General features: G+C 38.9%; 1 protein-coding gene across 2 annotated transcripts in view; it reads left to right on the top strand.

Annotated features, from left to right (window-relative positions):
• CHRM3 (cholinergic receptor muscarinic 3) overlaps window positions 1-27,175 on the top strand; it is a 554,785-nt gene that overhangs the window by 247,877 nt on the left and 279,733 nt on the right. The window contains exon 3 of one of the 2 annotated variants that reach the window (XM_070364603.1): window positions 1,936-1,998. The exons of the other annotated variant lie outside the window; for it this stretch is intronic. The gene's annotated coding sequence lies outside the window, so the exon portion shown is untranslated. The remainder of the gene's footprint in view (window positions 1-1,935; window positions 1,999-27,175) is intronic. 2 annotated transcript variants of the gene reach the window in all.

Here is a 27,175-nt window from a genome sequence, read left to right as displayed (position 1 = left end):
TGTGTACTGTACTAGAGAGTAGCCCCCACTCACCACAGCTAGAGAGAGCCCACACACAGCATCAAAGACCCAGTGCAGTCAAAAGTAAGTAAATAGTCCACATTAAAAAAAAAAAAAAACCTATAATACGACCTAATGCCTGTCAGAATAACTGTTATCAAAAAGACAGAAAATAGCAAGTGTTGGCAAGAATGAGTAGAAAAAGGAACCCTAGTACCCTGTTGCTTGGAATATAAATTGCAACCACTATGGAAAACAGTATGGAGGTTCCTCAAAAAATTAAAAACAGAACTACCATATGATCCAGCAATTGCACTTCTGGATATTTAGCCAGAGAAAACAAAAACACTAATTTTAAAAGATATATGTTCCCCTATTATTTGCAGTCTCCAAGATATAGATGCAATTGAACTGTGTCTTGATAAAAGAGTGGATAAAGAAGATGCAATATTCTGGAATGTTAACCATAAAAAGGAATGAAATCTTGTCATTTGTAACAACATGTGTAGACCTAGAGGGTATTATGGAGAAGGAAATGGGAACCCACTCCAGTGTTCTTGCCTGGAGAATCCCAGGGACGGGGGAGCCTGGTGGGCTGTCATCTCTGGGATCACACAGAGTCGGACACGACTGAAGCAACTTAGCAGCAGCAGCAGAGGGTATTATGCTAAGGGAAATAAGCCAGAGGGAATAAAATAAATACCGTATGATTTCACTTATATGTGGAGTATAAAAAGCAAGTAAATGGACAAAATAAAATAGACTCATAGATACAGAAGACAAATTGATGGCTACAAGAGGGGAGAGAGATGGGAAAACAGATGAAATAAGTGAAGGAGATTAAGAGTTTAAAAATTCCAATTGTAAAATAATAAGTCACATTGATACAATGCACAGCATAGGGAATACAACCAATAATATTGTAACAACTTTGTACCGTGACAGATGGTTCATTTCAGTTCACTTCAGTCGCTCAGTCCTGTCAGACTTTTTGTGACCCCATGAACGGCAGCATGCCAGGCCTCCCTGTCCATCACCAACTCCCGGAGTTTATCAAACTCATGTCCATTGAGTCGGTGATGCCATCCAACAATCTCATCCTCTGTCCCCTTCTCCTCCCACCTTCAATCTTTCCCAGCATCACGGTCTTTTCCAATGAGTTAGTTCTTTGCATCACGTGGCCCAAGTATTGGAGTTTCAGCTTCAGCATCAGTCCTCCCAATGAATATTCAGGACTGATTTCCTTTAGGATGAACTGGTTGGATCTCCTTGCAGTACAAGGGACTCTCAAGAGTCCAAAACCACAGTTCAAAAGCATAGATTCTAGATACCATGGTACCAATTCTAGATACCATGACAGATGGTATCTAGGTTTAATGGCAGTGATCATTTCATAATGTGTACAAATAGCGAATCACTGTTGTACACCTGAAACTAATGGGATATTGTATGTCAATTATAGTTCAGTTTATAAAGATTTGGTTCTCTCTCTGTGTTAGAATTTAGCTAGTCATAAGATAATAGTATGTATATACTCCCAATAGTGTCTGGAAGAAGATAGTGGACTAGAACTTCTAAGTAGACAGTGTGACTGATTTACTGAAAAGTAAGATACCATCGCTAACACATAGAATAAGGGATAAGCAACTTCTTTTGTTTCCTTCTTACTTGATGCCTTTCTTTGTGTCTGGAGCTTTGGCAGGTATGAGAGGTGAAACTGTAGAAAGCCTTTCATCCAAAGTTCAATATGTAGGTTTCCTTTGTCAATAACAGGTTCCTTAACTCTCTGACCACCTGTGTCATGATATATGAAATCACTTTCTACGAAATGTTGTAGTTTTCTTATATTTCTTCAAATCATTGTGTGTAGTAGTTGACTTTCCCTTCTCCAGGATCCTGGCTTTGTGTGAGCTCCATTTTCTTATTCTCTTCTAGCACCTGTGTGCTAATTAGAGGCGGAATAAATGACATTGAGAACTTCCACTAAGGTACTATAAGGTAAGATCCTTTCATGAGTTGAAATCTTTGCTTTAAAAGGGGGGCTTATGGGCTTGATTTATGAGAAGAGATTAAGGAGGAATAGGAATTCTGTTTGATGCTTTTTAATACAATTTATAATCATTACAGTGTACATCTTAATGTAAATATACATGCATGCTCAGTTCTATGTATCTTAATAAAGATGCTTTTTTTTTTTTTTTACTTATTTGCTCATCAGATTCAAAATTACAATGAAGGCATTTGTTGAAATATGAGATAAGTTGATTTTATTTCAAAAGCTTGTTTGTGTCTTAACTGTAGTAACATAAGGGTTTTAAAAATGCCATTAGATTTCTTATTGCATGAGACAAATATTGAACTTCAACAAGGTTGTTAGGTCTTGTGATACTCAAATCTAAATGGAGAATTAGCTGGTTCTAGCATTCATATCTGGTCAAGATGCTGGGCGTATTTCTATACCTTATTTAGTCTTCACAAATAGTGCCATCAGGGTTAAGTATTATGATCCCCATTTTACAATGAGGAAACTGGTGCTTTGAGATGTTAAGAACTTTAGTGTCAAAGGCAAGGTTTGATCTTGGACATGTCAGATGCCCTTCCCTGTACTCTGCTACCTTAATGCTGGTCCTCACATTATGATGCCAGGAGCCTATACTATTGCTGTGGGATTGTTAATACACTAATCCTTTGAATGTTCTTCAGTAACACAGACATTCCACTAAATTATTCCATTTATAAAACAAAGTGAACCAAGGCTATTCCATATATAGAAAAGGGAAAAATCTGGTTTGGGGGACTCAGGATGAATTGAAATTGCTTATGAAAGCAGATAAAGGAAATACTAATTCCAAGTTTCTTCTTTGGCTTTTTGTTCTTTTAAAATAAAGGTTTAGGAGTAATGGTGCAAGTATGGCTACCAAAACTAAGCTTTTAAACTATAATCCTGATATTATATACTTTACATTCATTAGGCTCAGAAAAAAATACAGATTAAAGATAAATTATATAATAAAATTCCTTTCCAAAGAAAGTCATGCAAGATATTGAATAAGGTACTGAGCTGAGTCGGAGGAAGGAGGTGCTGGTTAATGGAAAAGTCCCTGGGCTGGAAAATAGGAAATGGGAAATGCAGGTGACAGCAGCTCTTGAAGGCTTAAAACAGCTATTTCACCTCTCTGGACCTTTGTTCTTTATTTGTAAGTGGAGAGTGTACTGGTACTCTCTTAATATAAAATAATAACTTGCCTTTTGGCTGTCCATTGCTAATGCAGGGAAGTGCTATGTGTACTAAAGTCAGCTTTTTCCTTTATGGCCATGGAACTAAAGAGTTATCAGCTATTTTCCTGTTCCTGTCTTTATTTTAAATGCATCCTGAAACTCTTAATTTCTTTTTATTCTGTTACCACCCTGATTATCATTCAGTCTTGCTGGGACAACTGTGTAAGCTTCCTGATGGTCTCCTGGCTTCTATTCTTCCCACACAAAATCCGTTTACTGTGCAAGGCTAGTGTCCAGGGGAACCCAGATTAGGGCTTGTTATTCTGTGTTCTCGTGCTTGTGCATGCTCAGTCATGTGGGACTCTTTGCAACTATAAGGACTGAGGTCCACCAGGCTCCTCTGCCCATGGGATTTCCCACACAAGAATACTGAAGTGGGTTGCTATTTCCTTCTCCATGAGATCTTCTTGACCCAGGGATTCAACCCTAGGCTGCTACCTCGTCTCCTGAATTGCAGGCGGATTCTTTACCGCCGAGCCACCATAAGAATCCAACTACCTAGTCTCTGTAAATGAGCACTGTTCCAGCTACCCAAATTTAATTCCTTTTAAAAACTAGAAGTTTTATTTTTAAGGCACATTAAAATATTCCCATATTTTAATACTTATTTGTGTAGCTTGAGGGATTTAGGAAAGTCATGAAGAATTCTCACATGTGTTTATGGTTTATTTTATGGTCTAAGCTCCTTGAGGGCAGGGATTCCCTAGTCTCTTCCTCACTGTGTGAACTACAGTATCTCTAAAGATGCCTGTTTCATGCAAGAAACTTAGTAAATATTTATTGAATGAATTAATATAGAGTCAGAAAATGCCTCAGGTAAAATATCTCAAAACAAACAAAAAAATAAGCAGTGCTTATAGATGTCCCCAAAAGGCTTACTGCTTTAGATGGTGGGTGGGATGGGGAGAGGAAAGTAGAGGAAAACATGAAAAAACAAATTCTGGGAAAGGGGAAAGATAGCATTGTACACAGAAAATAGCAGTAAATCGTTTGAAGGGACCATTTGTGGTATTTTCACTAGTGACATTGCCTTTTTAAAAAATAATTTTATTTATTTATTTACTTTGGCCATGCTGGGTCTTCGTTGCTGTGTGGGCTTTTCTCTAGTTTGGGTGAGTAGGGACTCCTCTCTAGTTGCGGTGCATGGGCTTCTCATTGCGGTGGCTTCTCTTGGAGCACAGGCTTTAGGGAGTTGCAGCACTTGGGCTTCCTAATTGTGGCCCCCATGCTGAGCACAGGCTCAGTAATTGTGGCACATGGGCTTAGTTGCTCCATGGCATGTGGGATCTTCCCAGATCAGGGATCAAACCCGTATTTCCTGCATTGACAGGTGGATTCTTTACCACTGAGCCCCCAGGGAAGCCCACTAGTGGCATTTCTCATCAGTTGTAATGGGTGAAAGAGCCCAGTCCTTTGGGTCTTGCATAGATTTATTAGTTAAGCCTGGCACATGGATGATTAGAAATCTTTGTTGAATGAAGACCCAACAGAATGAAATAATAAATTATCAAACTGCTAAAAGTTTGCCTTTTTTTTTTATGGCCATGATAATATTCCCTTGATGCCAAGATTTAGTCCCTGTTAGTGACTGAAATTCCAAATACAGTGAGTATGAAAAATGTTCCATGGGATGACCCAGAGGGATGGTATGGGGAGGGAGGTGGGAGGGGGGTTCAGGATTGGGAACACGTGTACACCCGTGGCAGATTCATGTTGATGTATGGCAAAACCAATACAGTATTGTAAAGTAATTAGCCTCTAATTAAAATAAATAAATTTAAATTAAAAAATAAATTTAAATTAAAAAAAAAGAAATAAAATATTTTTGTAATAACTTATAAAGGAAAATGGTCTAATATATATATATATATATAATGTAAATAACTGAATCATGTTGGTGTACACCTGAAAAAAAAAAAGAAAAATGTTCCATGAAACTGAATTCAGTTACTGTGCTAAGCTTCTCCCTTAGAGAGCTTCAGTTATCCCATCTTCCAGTCAGTTGTCACAGGGACAATCCAGGATGGCGCACTATGCAAATGTGTTAAAATGCTGATGGGAAAACGGAAGCTCGAAAAATGTCCTATCTGTCAATTAAATGCTGTAGCCTTGTGGTTAGATTACAGCAATTTGGGGGCTTTTTGTTTTCTGCTGATTGAGATTTGACAGCTGTTTATAAAATATTTACATTCTGATTTCAGTCACATTGACAGTACTTTTGGATCTTTGGAAGATGATAATTGTATGTTAGGAAAGTGTTTTAAAAAGTTTGAAGCTGATCTGTTGAGGGGGAAAAATCTTTGAAAAATTTTACAAAGGAAGGAAATCCACTTTATAAAATGATAAACTTTTAATAAAAGTCAGAAATGATAGACATTTGGGACCCAGAGACACTGTATGTGATGGAAAGGAGTATCCTTCTCCACTCTGCCTGTTTTGGGTCCCTTTGCTTTTGTCTAGCTGAGTATACATGCTTCTCACCTTTTTTCACCTAATTATGCTGATGTGATATTTGTATGATAGGTACATGGGTAAATTAGTTAGGATTTGAGGACATCCGTATGGACTTTTTTGAAAAAAATTCAATACATATACTTGGTATTAAGTGAAGAGAAATTAATGAAACAGAAACAGACTCAAGGACATAGAGAACATACTTATGGGTGCCAAGGTCAATGGGGGAGGGATAGAATGGGAATTTGGGGTTAACGGATGCAAACTATTATATAAAGAATAGATAAACAATAAGGTCTTACTGTATACCACAGGGAACTATATTCAAAATCCTGTGATAAACCATAGTAGAAAAGAATATGAAAAAGAATGTATATATATGTATAACTGAATCACTTTGCTGTACAGCAGAAATTAACATCTTATAAATCAACTATATTTCAGAAAAATAAATTTTAAAGAGAAGAATAAAAAATACAAAGTTTGGAAATAAGTATTGAATTTCCAAATGGAATATTGTCAAACGTTTTAATGAAAACCATAAATTCACAAGTAACTTTTCATTATAAGATACTATGTTAGACATGATGACTTGTATTTATAATTTTAAATCAGTTGTCTCTCCAAAGTCTTCATAGTTGCTATCTGTGGGGTGCTTTGTAAGAAAAATGAGATGATAAAAAGTCTAAAACTGATTTTCATAGCCATTCAGAAGGTTCCTTGGATTGAAATTACACCTAAAGAATATGACAGCTATTATATTCTTTCACTGAAAACTGTAATGTTGAAATTTCTTAGGACAAGGCAAATGATTCTGGAATCCAACCTAACATTTCATATCAAATATTTTAAATTATAAAACAAATCAAATATTCTTTTATAGCCTCACCCTGCCCATTGCTTAGGACCCCACTAGAAGGGTATATCAGGTATAAATGAACAGAAGTAGCCTCAACCCTGTCTAAGGGACCAGGAGCTAAAGTATAATTGGAGGCCCTGGATCCACCCCCCCCCCTCCACACACACACAACCCCTGACTCTTTTCTGCTCCTACAGTGCCTTACATGAACATTCAGCCTGGAAGCCCTACCCACCTGCTCCCACTGTGTCACAGTGGTTCCTTGACCACCTGCTCGGTCCTGGATGCAGGGGAGGACGTATCTGGTGAAGACCCACTGTGTACCCTAGAAGTGAGTAGACTTGGGCCTTTGGACAAAGGATTCTGGGGACCTGAGTATATGAAGCCTGTTCAGAAAGGAAGCCAGTTTGCCTTGGCCATGTTCCTTACAAAGGGTGATGTCGAGAGAAAAGCCAGAATGGCTCCTCTGACTCAGTGCTTCTCAAGCACCAATGTGTGTGCAATCTCCTGTTCAAATACAGATTTTGGTTCATAAGGGCTAAGGTGAACTTACCCTTCTGCATTTCAGCCACATACCCAGCTGCTGCTGTTACTGACTGCACTCTGAGAAGCAAGACTGTAATGCACAAGCCCAGGGGTCCCTGCGTGGATCTCAGGGTGGGTACTGAACACAAGTACCAGCTTTAGGTGAAGACAGAGATGTGGGCCTGCTGTGGAGAGTTGTCCTCATCGGAGACCCCCAGCCTGGATCCGCTCCTGGTACACCTCCCTATTCTGTACCAGGTCCCTTGGCAACCTGTCCCTCCATTCACAGCCCCTGGTCCCTGCAAGCCAACAGCTCACTCTTTGGCTAGACACTCAGTTCGATGTTTGGGTGGCAGAAGCTACCCTAACTGTGCTTAGGGCATCTCAGAGGAGCAGCAGGTACTGGGAGTCCCCATTATCCTTGCAGCCTTGAGACTTGAGGCTCATTATCAGACTCTTGAGGACTGGGGCCCCCTACTCAGGCCCTGCTAGCCACACAGGGGTCTCAGGGCTCCAGTGTGGATCTTATACACCAGGGTACTACTGCCCAACACATGGAATGTTCCAGTTAGGTTTAAAACGGCACTTTAAGTGAAGGTAGAAAATCTAATAGTTCTCTAGCAAGATTTTAATATATTACATGGAAATTGATGAAAAAGCAATTTCATTTTCAGAAATGACCCAAAAAGAAAACAATCCCCTTTTCTTAAAACAAACAAACAAAAATACTTAAATTCTCAGTGGAACATTTGAACTAAAAGAAATAGAAAATCCAAATCAAGAGCAAAATAAAGCAGAAAATCACAGATAATATTTTTAAATAAAAAGAGCATTTGTGTGTTATGCTATATGCAAAAGAAATAAAATGCAAAAAAATCAAAGTAAATTGATCAGATGATCAAAAATATATCACAAAGTAGTATTTAAGACACAGAACATAAACAGAAAGAGTATCAGAATATGGACCTAAAATATCTTAAATATTTTTAGATTTATTTTTAAAAAATGAATCTTATGGGATAATTATAAAAAATGTAACAAAAGAGTAGTTATAGAAAACTAGGAGTGACCAGGTAAAGTTATAGAGATGATTTGTAAAAATCCAAATTTGAAGTTAGTAGTTTATACTTTTTAAAGAAAGAGTGTTTTAGACACCATTCCATAACATGGATAGTTTAAATTACATTTGGAGAGAAATGAGGAAACTCGTAGGCTTACAGTGAAAATTGTAGAAAGTAATGTGAAAATGAGAGGCTTAATCTTCACATCAAACAACATGCAGCATGCATGCAAGTATAAGAAGAGATCAATTCAAAGCACATATAAGAATGCTTTGGGGAAAGAAAAACAGATCTCATAATGTGATCAAAGGCAAAAGCTGTGGACATGCTATATTTACATTCCAGCATATCCTAGGGGAGAAAAAAGAAAATTCAATTTACTCAGTTTCTTATTATTCTAAGATTGCAAACTCTGTCCAGTTTTCCTTTCAGCAGAATACTTATTCAATTCCTGCTGCATGTTCCTGAGATGAAATTTTAGATCATCTGTACTAATACTTTAATACACAGCTTCTCTCATGAAGAGTTTGCAGTGCAGTTTTGATGACAAGCTACATGCATTTTTTTAGTGAGTGTTATGGTGATGGACAGGGAGGCCTGGTATTCTGTGATTCATGGGGTCACAAAGAGTCGGACACGACTGAGCGACTGAATTGAACTGAACTGAACATGTAAGGCCAGATTTAAGTAATGAGACCAAGTAGTTTAAATACCAGATTATGACTCCATAGTTGGCATGGGCTATATCTTTAGCCTGTTGACATTCTTGATTCTTTTTTACCGTGTATCACTTTTTTACAGTGATACAACGTTTATGATGTGGAATGATGACATTCCAAGGTGGAAGAAAATGTACCATTTTTATATGGCTTCAAGGGCATAGAGACCCTTCTACAAGAAGAGGGTGATATGAGACAAAAAAGGAAACTGTCAGCAAGAGGAAAGAATAGATTCAAAAAACAGCAGGAGGACTTTCCTGGCAGTCCAGTGGTTAAGACTTCACCTTCAAATGCAAGGGGTGTGGGTTCAGTTCCTCTTCAGGGAACTCAGATCCCACATGCTTCATGGGCAAAAAAACAAAACATAAAATAGAAGCAGTATTGTAACAAATTCAATAAAGACTTTGAAAATGGTCCACATCAAAAAAATTTAAAAAGACAGCATGAAGTCTGGACCTTCCTCCTTCCCTATATCAGTTTTATGTTGACTGTCTCTTGGGTCTTCATACTTTTTCATGAAGATTTGAAATTCTTTGGAAGATTTGTCTTTCATATGTAAATGGAAAATGGGTTCAAGTCGCAAAGGGAAAAGAAACAGCACCCCTGCCTAAGTTTTCCTTTGATTTTTATGGCTTCCTCCTTCTCTGTCTCTCACCTTCTTTAACCATGTTCTATCTTTCAATTTCCTTGTGTCTAGCACTCCTCAAAGAGCTGCAGTTTGGCCTCTGATTCCACCACTTCACTGGCACTGCAGTTGCCAAAATGAGCAGAGATCCTCTGGCTGATAAACCCCAAGAACTTTTGAGCCTTAACTCTCTTGACTTCTCTGCCAATTTTATTCCCCACTGACCTTTTTGAAATTCTCTCTTTCCTTGCTTTCCAAGGAATTTCAGTCTGATTAAATCTCCTGGTACCCCTTTCCCCTCCTTGTCTTTCTCTCTTTCTCCCTCCCTCCTTTCCTTCCTTCCTTTCTTTCTTTCTTTTTTTGTTTTTCCTTCTGTCTGTTGTTTAAGTACAAACCCCCTTCCCTGCCTCCACCAAAATTCTATTCGGAGTTCTTTTCTTTCTAATTCACTTAATTTCCATGATTAAGATATGGTCTTCAGCCCAGTGACTCAGATCTCTTCTGCCTCGAGCCTACACATCTTTTCCCTAGTCCGCATCTGTGCATCCAACTGGACCATTCTGTGGGCTTTCACCCTTGACCCCAGTCAGGATGGCGGAACCTAACTCCTCTGCTTCTCTTGCCCCATTCCACTTCTCCGAGCCTCTGTCCAAGCCTTCTGTGCATTATGCAGGATCTACCCAGATACTAAATGCATCCCTCTCCCTTTCTGAAATGAAAATCTCATTATAATTCAAATTGAGCCACTTCCTAGCTGTCTGACCTTCAGCATTACTTAACTTCTGTGTCTCTCAGTTTTCTTATTTGTATAATGGAAAAAATAATAGCATCTGCCTCACAGGAGTGTTGTGAAAATAATAAATGGCACATTGTAAGTTCTCAGTAAATAATAACTATTTGATTGTTTGATGTGAGCAGACTCCTCACTGACTTAAAGGGAGAAAACCCCTAGATTTCTTAGCATGTGATGTGTTTTGTTGCTTAATTTTTAAGCTTTATTTCTTATCAATTCCTCCCCTCTTCTGAGCTCACTTGTGTCTCCTCCCTTTACTGGATCATGACTTATACATGATAATTTCCACTGACCTTCAGAGTGTGTGGGGAAGACCTCTTCTTGGCCTCTTCTCCCCAAGTCTAAATTAGTTTTTCCTCCATGAGAGGAAAAACACTCTTCTCCTAGAGAGCCAGGATCTTAGAGGTTGTTCATTCTGTGTGGCCATTATGTGTGCATCTTTAAACTACCAGCTTCTTTGTGGTAGAGGATGCGCCATTTATGTGGAAGTGGTTTTGAGAGACCTTCTAACCCTAGGGTGTGGACCACAAAAGAATAAACAGTAGGATGCATCAATTGTACACTTAGAATTGGCCCTGAATAGAGCCAGCCCTCTCCTCTCTAACATTTAAGCCTGAGATAGCAGAAAAGGGGCAAATATGAAGAGGAGAAGGCAAAAGGCAACCTCGTGCTATCAAGGTAGAGCAAAAACCAAGGTGTGAGGAGGAACATGGAAGCCAGTTAGTAGACTATTCACAATAGATGAGACCTTTCGTGAGCCATGGTGGAGGGGCCAACACGGGGGCGGCTGGCAAAAGAGGAGAGTTCATACTAACCTGATGATAAGTTTGTATAAAATCTTCCGGGGCAAAATTTCAGTGTCAAGCATGAGGAAAGGATAATACTGATACATAAATTTGTGATATATAGAATATTGAGCTATAGAATTGGCGTATATACACAGTTTTCTTTTTATTGGAATAGTTTCCTTTACAATATTGTGTTTCTGCTGTACAGCAAAGTGAATCAACCATATGCATACATACATCTCCTCTTTTTGATTAAGTCACCACAGAGCATTGAGTAGAGTTCTGTGTTACAGGGTAGGCTGTCCTTAGTTTTCTATTTTATACATAGTATCAATATACACAGCCTTAATGAGTCATAGTATCTTTTGGTTTAAGGTGTGTGTGTGTGTGTGTGTGTGTGGTGCCCTATATGAAAGCATGCTGTATATACATTTTAATGTATTTTGATAATAAGAGTAGCACAATGTTTAGTATATAAATATTAGGAGTCAGAGAAACATAAGTCTGATATGAAATGGGGTTAAAAACAGAGTTGGAGGTGAGGAAGTGGAGGTAGATAGTATAGCAGACTTTGTAGGCAAGCTTGACTGTAAGAGGAAGCATTGTGTGGTAGTGATTGTCATCCAGAAAGAGGAGAGCAGGACCTGAAACCAAATGAGGACTTTCTAAATATGAGAGATTTTATAGCCCACTTATAAAATGATGCAAATAATTGAGGAAGGAAGGAAGGATAAACTGACAGTGGATGGGAAAGGTGGGGACACTCCAGGAGTAAAGACCTTGTGTGAATGAGAACAGTGAACTGGGCTGGCCCTGGGTAGATGCATGAGCACAGACGCCAGTGAGTATACAGATGATGATGGTCAGAAAAGGAAGCAATCCTCAAATCATTATTACTTTTCTGTGTGCCCTTGAGTTCAGATAAATTCCAGATTTAAGCCTGTCCTTTAGGTTGAGAAGGATGGCTCTGAAGAAAGTAAGCCATGTGCACGGTGACCAACTTTAGGGGCTTTATTTTCAGACAGATTTTTGTGTTCTGGATCTGAAACTTTCTATCAGCTCTGGGACCCCCATAGGGTTAGCTGATGGTGGGTAAGAGCACAGGCTCCAGACTGGACTCCGATGCTGGGACCCAGGCTCCATCACCAATTGGCTACGTCAACTTGGATCGGAAACTTGCCCTTTCTACCCAAGTGGTTCTTGTGCAACATGGTGATTAAAGATGACCCTACTCATAGGCAGGATAAGGAACAATTGAGACACTGTAAATTGTGTAGAATATATATATTTTTGCCTACACAATGTTGGTTATTGTTTCACTCTCTACACTTTCCTTTCCATCTGTAATATGGGATTGTTGTGAGAATAGAAAAGATGTGCCATACAAGGTCTCAGCGTTACAGCAAGCAAGTATAAAAGAAAAAAGAAATGTGAGTGAAGATCAGGATACCAGAGATGTGTTGTTCACTCAGTCCATCTGACTCCTTGCAACCCCGTGGACTGCATCACGCCAGGCTTCCCTATCCTTCACCACCTCCCAGAGCTTGCTAAAACTCATGTCAATCAAGTCAGTAATGCCATCCAACCATTTAGCCCTCTGTTGTCCCCTTCTCCTCCTATCTTCAATCTTTCCCAGCATCAGGGCCTTTTCTTGGGAATCAGCTCTTTGCATCAGGTGGCCAAAGTATTGGAGCTTCAGCATCAGTCCTTCCAATAAGTAATCAGGGTTGATTTGCTTTAGGATTGACTGATTTGATCTCCTTGCAGTCCAGGGGCTCTCAAGAGTCTTCTCCAACACTCCACTTCAAAACCATCAATTCTTCAGTGCTCAGCTTTCTTTATAGTCCAAGTCTTACATCCATACATGTCCACTGGAAAAACCATAGCTTTGACTAGACAGATCTTTGTCGGCAAAGTAATGTCTCTGCTTTCTAATCTACTGTCTAGGTTTGTCATAGCTTTTCTTCCAAGGAACAAACATCTTTTAATTTCATGGCTTCAGTCACTATCTGCAGTGATTTTGGAGCCCAAATTGATAAAGTCTGTCACTGTTTCGATTATTTCCCCATTTATTTGCCCTGAAGTGATGGGACTGGATGCCATGATCTTCATTTTTTGAATGCTGACTTTTAAACAAGCTTTTTCACTCTCATCTTTCACCTTCATCAAGAGGCTCCTTAGTTCCACTTTGCTTTCTACCATAAGATTGGTGTCATCCGCATATCTGCTGCTTCTGCTGCTAAGTCACTTCAGTCGTGTCTGACTCTGTGTGACCCGATAGACAGCAGCCCACCAGGCTCCCCCATCCCTGGGATTCTCCAGGCAAGAACACTGGAGTGGGTTGCTGTTTCCTTCTCCAGTGCATGAAGGTGAAAAGTGAAAGTGAAATCACTCAGTTGTGTCAGACTCTTCGCGACCCCACCGACTGCAGCCTACCAGGCTCCTCTGTCCATGGGATTTTCCAAGCAAGAGTACTGGAGTGGGGTGCCATTGCCTTCTCCACTGCCTATCTGAGGTTATTGATATTTCTCCTGGCAATCTTGATTCTAGCTTGTGCTTCATCCAGTCTGGCATTTCACATGATGTATTCTGAATATCAGTTAAGTAAATCGGGTGACAATATACAGCCTTGACAGATTTCTTTCCCAATTTGGAACCAGTCCATTGTTCCATGTCCAGTTCAGTTGCATCTTGACCTGCATACAGGTTTTCCAGGAGGCAGGTAAGGTGATCTGCCGGGAGCCAGCATGGGAGTTCCTACCCATGACAAAGGTCATGTGGAGAGGCCTGACATGCAAAGGCAAGTCAGGACTCAAGGGACCCCCTGGAACTGCTTGAGCATCTACTCCAAAACCAGAATCTGTCTGTTTTACTATTTTACGACTTTCACCAACTCCTCTGACATTAACGCGGGGCTATCCCCCATCACCTTTCTCTGAAGGAAATCAACTTAGAGCTCTAGTTAATTAGCCTCCTGGGCATAATAGGAATGTTTCAATCCAGACCCCTCAGATGGGTCTCTGACTTGCCTGACAGGTTTACCCGGACTCCTACAGCTACGCATACGATTGTTTACAGCCTCCCAACCGCGAGAGGTACGGGAAGCTTAAGATATTCAAATAGTATGGGGAGTTAGAAATTGTTAGAATAGAACTAGTAGATTTCATTGTTGAGCCAATGCTTGCTCCCAAGTTTCCACATCCCCTGTATTGTGTCCTTGGGAGTATATTAATCAATATAGTTGGTATATAGAAAAAATAAGTAGTGGCCTTGGTGCTAACAACTTTAGACCCTTAAGGTAATAAATTCTTCCCTTGTTGTAAGCCCACTGCACCTTTGCCCTATAGGAATGCAACTTTAACACTTTCAAAGGATGGCGCCAAACTTTAAAATAATTACTCTTAGAAAAAACAAGTTTTCTGGTTAACTAACCTTTATCAGAACAAAGAATCATAAAATGTTAATAGGCCTTCTGGCCAGAAGATGATGTAAATCACGTAAAGCATTTATTTGTATACGATAAGTTTGCAGAAAAGAAAGCCTGGTCTCGATAAGGATCAAAGACTGCTGACTTTGCATGATTTTACACCCCCCTATTATCGTCTATGCACAGCTTAAGGTATATAAGCTCCCTTTGAAAATAAAGCTACGGGCCTTGCTCATCAGGCTTGGTCTCCCCGTGTCGTTCTTGCTTCCTTTTCTCTCCTTTTCTTCTCTGTTCTTCCTTCAGGATGACTGATTTGGAGCGTGGGGGCTCTCTGAGACCACTTACTTGCCTGGGCTTCTAAGACCCACTCGAGAAGGTGCCTAAGGTGGGGCATCTTCAGTGATTCGAGAGGGCGCCTGCGGCCTCTGTGGTCAGAGCAAGTTCGGTGTCACGAACTTTATTAGTTTCCCACGTAAACCAGTCAGGTCAAGCCTCTGTCTCTTTCTCCTTTTATCTATCCTTTCAATCACCAAAGCCGTCCTCCTGAGGATATCCTTGGATCCAACCAGGGCTGGACCCCAGGAGTGAGTACCTGGCTGGACCCCAGGAGTGAGTACCAGAGAGTACCCCTGGTACTCTCATGTCTTTAAGAATTTTCCACAGTTTGTTGTGATCCACACAACCAAAGGCTTTAGTGTAGTCAATGAAAAAAAAGTAGATGTTTTCCTGGAATTCTCTTGCTTTTTCTATGATCTTGTGGATGTTGGCAATTTGATCTCTGGTTCCTCTCCTTTCTCTAAATCCAGGTTGTACATCTGGAAGTTCTCGGCTCATGTACTGTTGAAGCCTGACTTGGAGAATTTTGAGCATTACTTTGCTAGCATGTGATATGACTGCAATTGTGCAGTAGTTTGAACATTCTTTGGCATTGCTTTTCTTTGGGATTGGAATGAAAACTGACCTTGTCCAGTCCTGTGGCCACTGCTGAGTTTTCCAAATTTGCTGGCATATTGAGTGCAGAACTTTCACAGCATCTTCTTTTAGGATTTGAAATAATTCAAATGGAATTCCATCACCTCCATTAGTTTTGTTCGTAGTGATGCTTCCTAAGGCCCACTTGACTTCGCACTGTAGGATTTCTGGCTCTAAGTGAGTGATCATACCATTGTGGGTAATCTGGGTCATGAAGATCTTTTTTTGTATAGTTCTGTGTATTATTGCCACCTCTTCTTATTATCTTATGCTTCTTTTAGGTCCATACCACTTCTGTCCTTTATTGAGCCCATCTTTGCATGAAATGTTCCCTTGGTATCTCTAATTTTCTTGAAGAGATGTCCAGTCTTTCCCATTCTGTTGTTTTCCTCTATTTCTTTTCATTATTCCCTTAGAAACGTTTTCTCATATCTCCTTGCTATTCTTTGGAACTCTACATTCAGATAGGTATATCTTTCTTCTTCTCATTTGCCTTTTGCTTCTCTTCTTTTCTCAGCTATTTGTAAGGCCTCCTTGAACAACCATTTTACCTTTTTGCAGTTCTTTTTCTTGGGGAAGGTTTTGATCACTACCTCATGTACAATGTTATGAACCTCCGTCCATAGTTCTTCAGGCACTCTGTCTATCAGATCTAATCCCTTGAATCTATTTGTCACTTCCACTGTATAATCATAAGGGATTTGATTTAGGTCACACCTTAATGGCCTTGTGTTTTTCTGTACTTTCTTCAATTTAAGTCAGGATTTTGCAATAAGGAGTTCACCATCTGAGCCACAGTCAGCCGCTGGTCTCGTTTTTGCTGACTGCATAGAACTTCTGTATCTTCACCTGCAAAGAATATGATCAGTCTGGTTTCAGTATTGATCATTTGGTTATGTCCATGTGTAGAGTCTTCTTTTGTGTTGTTGGAAGAGGGTGTTTGCTATGACCAGTAGGTTCTCTTGGCAAAACTTTGTTATTCTTTGCCCTGCCTCATTTGTACTCCAAGGCCAAATTTTCCTGTTATTCCATGTATCTCTTGATGTCCTACTTTTGCATTCTAGTCCCCTGTGATGAAAAGGACATAATTTTTTGATGTTACTTCTAAAAGGTCTTATAGGTCTTCATGGATCCATTCAGCTTCAGGTTCTTCAGCATTACTAGTTGCAGCATAGACTTGGATTACTGATATTGAACGATTTGCCTTGGAAAGGAACGGAGATCATTATGTTGTTTTTGAGATTTCACCCAAGGACTGGGAAATGCAACACACTCCAGTACTCTTGCCTAGAGAATTCCATGGACAGAGGAGCCGGGCAAGCTACAGTCCAAAGTATCACAAAGAGTCAGACACGACTGTGTGACTAGCTTTCACTTTTACAGCATTTCTGACTCTTGTTGATTATGAGGGCCACTCCTTTTCTTCTAAGGGATCTTTGTTGCCCACAGTAGTAGATCATGTAGTGGTCATGTGAATTAAATTCACCCATTCCAGTCCCTTTTAGTTCACTGATTCCTAAAATGTTGATGTTCCCTCTTGCCTTCTCCTGTTTGACCACTTCCAATTTACCTTGATTCATGGACCTAATGTTCCAGGTTCCTATGCACTATTGTCCTTTATAACATTGGACTTTACTTCCACCACCAGACACATCCACAACTGAAAATTTTCAGAGACAGAGAATTTTCAAATGAAGATTGGGAGAGAGAAATAGACTCGTGATTTGAAGGCAGTTTTTAGGACTTACTTTGTAACAGAATGGAACCCAATTAAAGGCTGATTACTGGCCAGGGCCAGCCTTTCCATTGAGGCTGATAAGTTTAATAAAAAGTGATTCATTTTCACTTCACTAAAGTTGAGGGGAGATTGTGTGTGTGCATGGGCACATTATAAAACAAATATCTGCAGAGGCTCAGTTACTGTAATGAGTTTTTATATTGGGAAGTGACATTAATTACCACATTATATCAGAGTATCTGAACAAGTACACTAGAACAGTTAAAAATAAGTAAGCTAAATTTAATTAAATTACTGTGTTTTGTAGCATCATGCATGCAATTTAAAAATAATATATTAAAATATATATCCATTAGGTTTTGATTTCCAAATGAAACACAAGAATCATGAGGGCAAACCTAGCATAATGCTGGTACACTATAGCTGCTGGAAATGATGGGTGAACAAATGGATGAATAAATACCATATTTACAACTTGTGTGACTTATGTTGGAGATCTTCCTCCTCTGAAAAAAAAGTAGCTAACACATTCTATTTATTTTCTTACAAACAAATGTAATACAAAATAGTGCTTCATGATGGAAATACAGATAGGGACTTTCATATGAGTTGGTGTATCTAATCAAAGAATAAAGGCAGGGCATTATAAAATGCATGTAAGGTAAGTGTAGATAGAATTGTGTTCCAGACAAGAAAATATTGTGGTACTGAATATCATTAAGTATCATCTGAAGCCATGTTTAATGTGCTTCAAGATGAGAATACTCTTATGAGAAGCCAAAGAAGGGAAGAGTTTCAGCTGGAAGCCAAGGAGCATAGCACAAGATACAGGGAGGGACATTCAGAGAAGCTTCAGCAGTAGGTTTGGCTAAGACAGAGGCAAGAGGCTCTATCCATCCTTCTTTCTCTGTCCCTCAGCTGGTCCCCAGAAATGGAACATCAGAGACTCGAGTTGCTAACTCTAGTACTTTCTGAGAGGAATAGAGATACTAGTACTCAAACTGTGATCCATTGTTCATCAGCATCACCTGGGAACTTGTATATGCAGCATCTCAGATCCCCTATCTATCATCCCCACTGAATCAGAATTGGTAGATAACAAATTCTGCAAGTAATTCACATTAAATCACAAATTAGATTTCGGAAAGTACTGGCATAGACATTTGCTGCTGCCGCTGCTGCTAAGTCACTTCAGTCGTGTCCAACTCTGTGCGACCCCATATATGGTAGCCCATCAGGCTCTGCTGTCCCTGGGATTCTCCAGGCAAGAACACTCTAGTAGGTTGCCATTTCCTTCTCCAATGCATGAAAGTGAAAAGTGAAAGTGAAGTCACTGAGTCATGTCCTACTTTTCACAACCCCATGGATTGCAGCCTACCAGGCTCCTCCATCCATGGGATTTTCCAGGCAAGAGTACTGGAGTGGGTTGCCATTGCCTTCTCCATATAGACATTTGAAATGTGATTTAATGCTATATGATCTGAATTCAAATCCCCATTCTACCATGGGCAAGCTAATTTTCTGATCTTGTTTTATCATCTGTACTCTGTAGTTAGAAGCACCCCATAAATACTATTATGTACAGTTAATTAGATTGTTACATACAAAGTCTTTATGTAGTGCCAGCCCTTTAGTAAGCTTTTGATACATTTTAGATATTTTTCTTTATTTCCTTCTGCTTTCTCAGTCTTATCCTCAGCATAAACTTGCAGATATATGAGATCATCTTTCTGCTTTCCCTTCCACCACTAAAAGTTTTTTCTACTTGCATTACTACAGACAAGGCACTTACCTTCATTGAGCCTCGTTTTTCTCCTCAGTAGTATGGGACAGCCACATCATCCTATATCAGACTTGTGAAAATGAAATGAAGTGATTCATAAGACAGCATTTTGTTCACTGTAGAAATTATCATAATACACTTCACAGATTCATCTGAAGATGAGAGGCTAAGTAGCATATGATGCTGAATTAGATCATTTATAATAATGCTTGGTATCAGTGACTGCCAGAGGCCATTCCCTCTTTGTAGGGAAAGAGGTGGACTCTGGTTGCAGATGAGGAGGAGATGAAATTGATTCCCTCATTAGAGACAGAGGCCTCTGTATATAGATCCCAGAAAATCTATTGCCAAAAAATGATCTAGATTTGTAACAGATACACTTAAGCATTTTGTGCTTTACCTTCATAGAAACAGAAAATGAGACACATTTACTTAAAGAGTAAGGCAAACTTTAACAACCAAGTGTCAAGGAAAGTTTCGAAGGAGGATCAGAGAAGGGGACTGTTGCATCTGGTTGGATGCCAGTAGGGCTTCTGAGACAGATTTTTATGGCTGGCCTTGGTGGAGATAGAATCTTGAAAGGCAGTTGCAGTGCAGTTTTCTTGGAGGGAGTAGCATGAGAACAAACAGAACCAGAAAAGCCTAAAGCACATAAAGGAAGGGTAAAAAAATCTACTTTGGGAAGTCCAGATTACAAAGGATTGGAAAAGAAAAATGAATGGTGAAGGTAGATGTGGGTCAGATTTTGAAGGACCTTGATTGCTCAGTTCCCAATTTCTCTTTTCATGGTAAGTCGTATATTATTTTGGAGGGGGAAATTAACATGACCAGGGAGGTGTCTCAGAATGTTTACCTGGAATCCAAGGGTGAGTTGATTTAAATCAGGAATCAGTAGGGAGAGTAACTCAGAGCAGATATCTTGTGGCCCAGGAGAAGTGATAAGACCCTGAGCTGGATTTGTTACACTGAGAATAAAAAGGAAAGAACAGTTTGGAACTGATGCCTTTCTAACAGGTTTAGGTTGACTCTTTCATATCAGCAAGAAACTTCAATATTAGGAGAAAAACAAAAATGATTCATCTCATAGTAGGCGTTGTTCTTGCCAAGTTCCATCTCTCAGTGTATTTTTTTTTAAGTTAGTGTGAGTAGATGTGCAAATATACTAGTTACTTGTTCTATTTTTATGTTCCTATGCAGGGAAAGAGAAAAAGGAAGAATTCTATTCATGTGTCATACTCTTGAGACTTATGGTGGTTTGCTAATTATAAGTTCTATTGTCTTGATCTCAAAAGGCACTCAGGAGCTGAACCAAGTATAGTAAGGTCTCCCAGACCCCACTTATTACCCAGCTGCAAAATTTGTAGCCGAAATGTCAGGCTGCCTCAGTATTTCTGCAGGCCAAAAGGCCAAGCAAAGTCAAGTCAAACTGTTTCTTGTTTCTCTTGAAAATTTGCAGGATCTAACAATAGAGTTCAAGTCAGCTTCAGAACTCTGATCCCTTTAACCTCCTGGACTGTTGGCTGAGCCTGGTTATTTCCCATCTGTTGAATGAGGGATAATCATACTTTCATCTCTTCCTGCCTTTCTAAGAAAGGCTTTTTGAGCTCCTTGGTTTCAAGATGTTTTTGTAGAGTCAAAGATTAAATATACTTCGGATGTACTCATACACATGGCCATGGGCCAGTTTCAGCCTTGGTGTAATGCTTTAGAGTGAGGATATCTGCCTTCATCTCACTTTACTCTCAGAATTTTGCGCCTGGCTGCCTTCTCATCTCTAAAGTCAATTCATTAATTTGCACAATCAGGCATGATATCAGTGTCATCTTGAAATATCTTCTCTGTATAGACAGTCTTTCTAAAGGCTTCCCGAGTAATATGAAATGAAACAATTGATTTAATGCCACCCCTTTGGGGGAAAAATAAATAGTAAAAATGGTAAAGAAAAAGAACTGATACATAAAAATATTGATGTTGGGATTATAAGTGATTTTTTTTTAATTTTAGAATTTATAATGAACAATTTCTACTTACCTGAATTTTATTTTTTTAATTTTATTTTATTTTTAAACTTTACATAATTGTATTAGTTTTGCCAAATATCAAAATGAATTTAAAAAAAAATTACTAAAATGCTTTTTCTAATTGTAGTCATTGTACTTCATTTTTATAACTTCTTTGCTTTATTTCTAAAAGACATATCCTTGAAATGTTTTTTGATGATTGCCTACATCAGAGTTATTTTCTTCTATAGTGATGGTTCTCAAATTTTAGGATTTCAAAATAACTTAGGAAGCTAAGAGAGAATTATGAATTTGCAGTTTTGAAAATGGCAATCCCTTAAAGCTGCTAACCTTTGCTGACAACATTTGCAAGGGAAGGCTATTATAATACTATACTTTTTATATTTTAAAGGATTTAAGAATAAAATGGGCCCTTTCACAAGAAACACCATAGGTATATTTGAACCAACATTTATGCATGGTGTATTTATATATGTATATACTATTTCAAGTATATCAACTTCAAGTATATACATGTATAAACATCACACATAATTGTTGTACCATAAAGAAGGTTAAGTGCTAAAGAATTGATGCCTTTGAACCGTGGTGCTACAGAAGACTCCTGAAAGCCCCCTGGACAGCAAGGAGATCAAATCAGTCTTAAGGGAAATCAATCCTGAACACTCATTGGAAGGACTGATGCTGAAACTGAAGCGCCAGTATTTTGGTCATCTGATGCAAACAGCCAATTCATTGAAAAAGTCCTTGATGCTGGGAAAGATTGAGGGCAGAAGGAGAAGAGGGCATTAGAATATGAGACGGCTGAATGGCACCACCAATGCAATGGACATGAACTTGGGCAAATTTCGGGAGATAGTGAGGAATAGGGAGGCCTGGTGTGCTGCAGTTCACTGGGGTCACAACAAGTCAAACACAACTGGGCAATTGAACAACAACAAAATACTATTTCAAATCCATTAAACTTCTTTTTAATGACATTATACCAGATAAATTATTTTGGAACCAACCATTTTACAGTGGAACATGAAGAAGAGCTGGAATACCTAAAAGTCTCTTTCTATGATGGTCTTTCTATAATTTTATTGACATTATAAAATCATCTGAATTTATACAGGATGTTGAGAATATGGAAACAGTAGGCTTTTATACTATTGCACTCAGTTTGGAATGTTTCCAGTAGATTGAGAGAAACCAAGGTGTACCAACCACCCTGCCAAAATTTTTCCACTGCAGAGCCTTGAATTAAGAACTGAGATGACTAACTAACAAGGTGGGCTAAGCAGTTATGGGCCCTGATGATTCAACATAGAGAGGTCAGCAGCTTATATGAGCTGTTCATCAAGATTGCTATCAGAATAGGCATTTGAGAATCCCTTTTCTTCTTTAATTGCCTTTTATACTCTAATATTTTTTTCTCAGTCAGAAATATGTATTAGGTACTACATTTCATGATAAAACCATTTTAACTCCCATTTGGTTCTGTGATTTAAAGTATGGACACTGGACCTCAGAAAATGTTCACAGTGGTAGGTTGCCTTTTATTAAAATAAAGCAAAATTACATAAAAAATATCATCTGTCTCCACTACTCTTGGTTGCTTTGTGGGCTTAATGTGTCCTTAATATATCTATTTTCTTCCTCCTACATTCCTTGGAAAGAAATTGGAAGATTTATCTTCTTACTCTGATAGCTTTGTTATTGCATACTTACTGAAAAGCTGAGAACAATGGAATATACTTTATTGGGGTTATTTTAAGGGGTCTAGTATGTGCTTCTTAGTTAATCTTAATTTGCAATTCTTAATATGCTTTGTTTATGGGTTGCTCAAATAAGGAAAAGTTCCTGGATTAGGAGTTAAATATTTAAAAGTGCTGAGACCACCTACTGCAGTCTACTCTTTTTTTCTGATGAGTGATTAACTCTGGTTTTCCAACAGTGAGATGAATATATTATAGTAAAATAAATGTGCAGCTTTACCACGGGCTTCTTATTTCACTATACAATTCTAATACCGTCTGTGCTGGATTTATAAATAGTTTTTATTTTTCATACTAACTAGTAGATTGAATAATGGGTCTTGTGTTGAAAGGCATCCTGAGGCTTCTTTGGGCTCAACCAGAAAGAATGTCAAGATTGATTCATGGTATCTACTGGAACTTGTAGGTACCAGCCTGAGTGCCAGAGGGTTGCCACTCCTAATTTGAGATAACATGTTTAAGCTGCACTCCATAACTGAGCATTTATTTGAGTTGTTCTCTAAGTTCTTTCTACAAATTGAGACTTTTAATTTCATTATGTTTGCTCAGAAAGCCTGGTGTATTAGTATCCAATAAATAATAGCTGTTTGATTAATGGATGTGAAAGTTATCAAATGTTTTGGCACCTAGAAATGGTCAAGTTGGCTTCCTCAAAATAATTTTACTGACTTTGATTTTCAGTTAAGTACATTTATTCGCAATCCACTGTGTGAAAACACTAGTCCAGTCTAACTTCTTTTTTCTCCATGGTTGTTTTTTGATTCTGCTCAAGCTTATCGTCACTTCACAGGTGTGTCTTCATCTTCTGTTTCAAATTCTTAGTTTTGTACTTGTCCTCTGCTGCTTATGTATCCAGGCAAGCCTTTGTTCTGCCACTATCCTGTGTCCCTCCTGGGCTCTTGTAGCTCAGTTGTTCCCAAGATTTCTCATAACTGCCCTATTTCTCTTCCTCTTGTCTGGACCCTTTCTCATCCTCTGGAGCCTTTCTCGTCCTCTTGTCTGGAGCCTTCCACTGACCATATACATCTACCAGTCTCTCCTATTTCAGTATAAACTGCACGTCATCTTACTGGCTCTGTGTCTGACCTCCACCTTTCATCCTATTTTTCCCCTCTTATAGGTGCTTCACTAGCCTCTAAACCTTCTTTCTCCCAAGAACCTTTATTTGTTTTTTTTCCAGCCATGCGACATGTGGAATCTTAGTTCCCCAACCAGGGCTGTAAGCTACACTTCCTGCAATGATTTAACCACTGGACAACCAGGGAAGTCCCTCAAGAGACTTTATATGATGATGGAAATGTTCTACGTCAGTGCAGTAGCCATTAAGCTCTTGTGGTAATTAAACACTTGAAATTTAACTAATATGCTAGAAAAAATTATTTTTTAATTCTTTACATTTAAAATTAAACCATTCCTATGTGGAAGATGGCTATACTATTAGACAATGGGTTAACTTTCTTACCCACAGAACACAGAATTTTATTTGAATCTATCGTCTCAGTTCTCCAAGTGTAACTGGTACTGTTCCAAAATATGTGGAAGAGAAGTTACGTCATTACATACAGTAGATGCTTGAGGGCATTAGAACTTTATTCTCTCTGCTTAGATAACAGAAGTCTTCCTTTCCTGCCCATTGGAAGACGAAGTTGAAATATCTGTCATTTGCAAAGGTCACCAGCATCTCTAAAAGGCAGTCAGCTTCCATTTCTCATTCCTGCCTCCTAACTCTCTACTTGAATCAAATTTATTACTGTCCTCCAAATGTTCCTTTTACTTTTCTACTTCTCAGCCCAGTATTGTGCTATATCCTCAGTCTTTTATATCTTTATCCCTCTCTCCATTTTCCAAACTATGTATGTTCTTCAAGGCTCACATCTTGGATTTTCTCAGAAGCTTCCACAAACCAAATTAAGCCTATGAAAAGTGGAATCCTCCAGCTTTTAAAAAAAATGTATGTCAAGAATTGAGGTTTTCCTGTATTCCAGCAAAGATACAGTGACTAATAATAATAATAGATTAATATTTGCTGAAGTCTTATGTGCCAGATCCTCTTCTTAACTCTGTGTGTGCAGGATTCATTTACTTCTCATAAGTACTCAGTGCAATAGATTTTGTGTGTGTGTGCACGCACACACACTCAGTCATGTGTGACTCTCTGCGGCCTCATGGACTGTAGCCCGGCAGGCTCCTCTGTCCGTGGAATTCTCCAGGCAAGTATAGTGGAGTGAGTTGCCATTTCCTTCTCCAGAGGATCTTCCTGACCCAGGGATCAAACTCATGTCTCTTGTGTCTCCTGTATCTGCAGGCAGGTTCTTTACCAACTAAGCCATCGGAGAAGATATTACTTCTCTGATATTACTGATATAATATTATGAATTATATACATAACTAATATTTATATATAAATATATACATTAGTAACATTTTATATAAATATATATTACTAATATGTTGTTATTACTATTTACTAATAATATATATTACTAATATATATTTTAATATTTATATAACTAATATAATATTACTAATATAATAGATGTTACTAATATATAAATTTTCAGTTCGATTCAGTTCAGTTGCTCAGTCGTGTCTGACTCTCTGCGACCCCATGAATCGCAGCATGCCAGGCCTCCCTGTCCATCACCAACTCCCGGAGTTCACTCAAACTCACGTCCATCAAGTCAGTGTTGCCATCCAGCCATCTCACCCTCTGTCATCCCCTTCTCCTCCTGCCCCCAATTCCTCCCAGCATCAGAGCCTTTTCCAGTGAGTCAACTCTTCACATGAGGTGGCCAAAGTACTGCAGTTTCAGCTTTAGCATCATTACAGATGAGGAAACTTGAGGTGTCTAAAAGAACCATCCCCCATCTGCTAATCAGTAAATGACAATAAGGTCCTGCTCTCACAGGACACTTGACAGTTCTTCATATTCCTCAAGAGTACTAATAGATTTATAGTTCTGTTCTATTCTTTCTTACCTTTCTGTCAGTAAGCATCTCATAGATGATAGCATCACTGACATGCTGGACGTGAATTTGAGCAAACTCTGGGAGATAGTGAGGGATAGAGGAGCCTGGCACACTGCAGTCCACAGTCAGTAAGAGTTGGATGCAACTTAGAAACTGAACCACAGCAGCAACATCTCATAGATTCGCGCCTTTCCTTCCCAGTAACTTTCTAAGCTCCTAAGATAGGGACCAAGCTGTTTGTCCGTTTGTGTCCTGCAAGAACTTAATGTCATATTGTAGGCAAGTAGTCCCCAGACTACAGATATGGCTCATTCATAGCCTCTGAAATCAGTCTATTATCTACGTAATTCACAGCCGAAATACTTTAATGGAGGAGTTCAGTGAATAATATCAAACTGTGGTACATCGCCATACAATGGAATATTATTCAGCAAGAGAGAAAAAGAGCTCTCAAAGTCATGGAGCAATCTCAGATGCATAGTGCTATGTGGAATAAGCTAGTGTAAAAAGCTACATGCTGTGAGATTCCAAATACACAACTTTCTGGAAACAGTAAAACAAAGGAGACAGTAAAAATATTAGTGGTTGCCAAGCCTTCAGGGAGACAAAGGAGTGAGTGATGAATTAATAGAGCTCAGGTTTGGGTGGTGGGGAGAGTTAGGGCAGTGAAACTATTCTGTTGGATAACGTCATGGTGAATACATGTGCTCAGTCATGTCTGACTGCGACTCCATGGACTGTGGCCCTCCAGGCTCCTCTGTCCATGAAATTTTTCAGACAAGAATACTGGAGTGGTTTGCCATTTCCACCTCCATTATATGCTTTATACAATGTCAAAATCCATTAAATGTACAATACAAAGAGTGAACCCTAATGGACACTATGGATTTTAGTTAATAAAGATGTACAAATATGTGTTTATTAATTTTAACAAATATACCACACTCAGGCAAGATGTTACTCATAAGGGAAATGGAGGATGGGGGTGGTGATGAGAGGGATGCATGCGAATTCTCTGTAGTTTCTCTTCAGTTTTCTGCAGGCCTAAACAACCCCAAAGAACAAAGTTTATCAGTGAAGATAAATGGAACAAAATGTCTAAGAACACTGCATTCTGAGAATAAATATTGTTACAGGAAACATCTGTTGCAGTTTTAGATATGCATTTGTGTACACAGGTATATGGGTACACTGGTTTGCAATGTAAGAAATACATATCTGATTCTGGATAAGAAGTCAAAAAAAGTTTGAATGCTACTGTTGCAGAGATTATTGTAAATACAAAGCACCTATTTTCCAGCTAATTGAAAGCCATCTTAGAATTCTGGTAATGATTGTAAGCTTGCTTCACTTAAGCAGGGACAGTCTTTTGTCCGCAGACTTTAGTAGGTATGAAATGTCA

The sequence above is a fragment of the Bos mutus genome, chromosome 28, assembly GCF_027580195.1.
Source record: "Bos mutus isolate GX-2022 chromosome 28, NWIPB_WYAK_1.1, whole genome shotgun sequence".
Taxonomy (NCBI): Eukaryota; Metazoa; Chordata; class Mammalia; order Artiodactyla; family Bovidae; genus Bos; species Bos mutus.
Note: the sequence above shows the minus strand (reverse complement) of the source record. Positions and strands in the feature narration are given on the sequence as shown.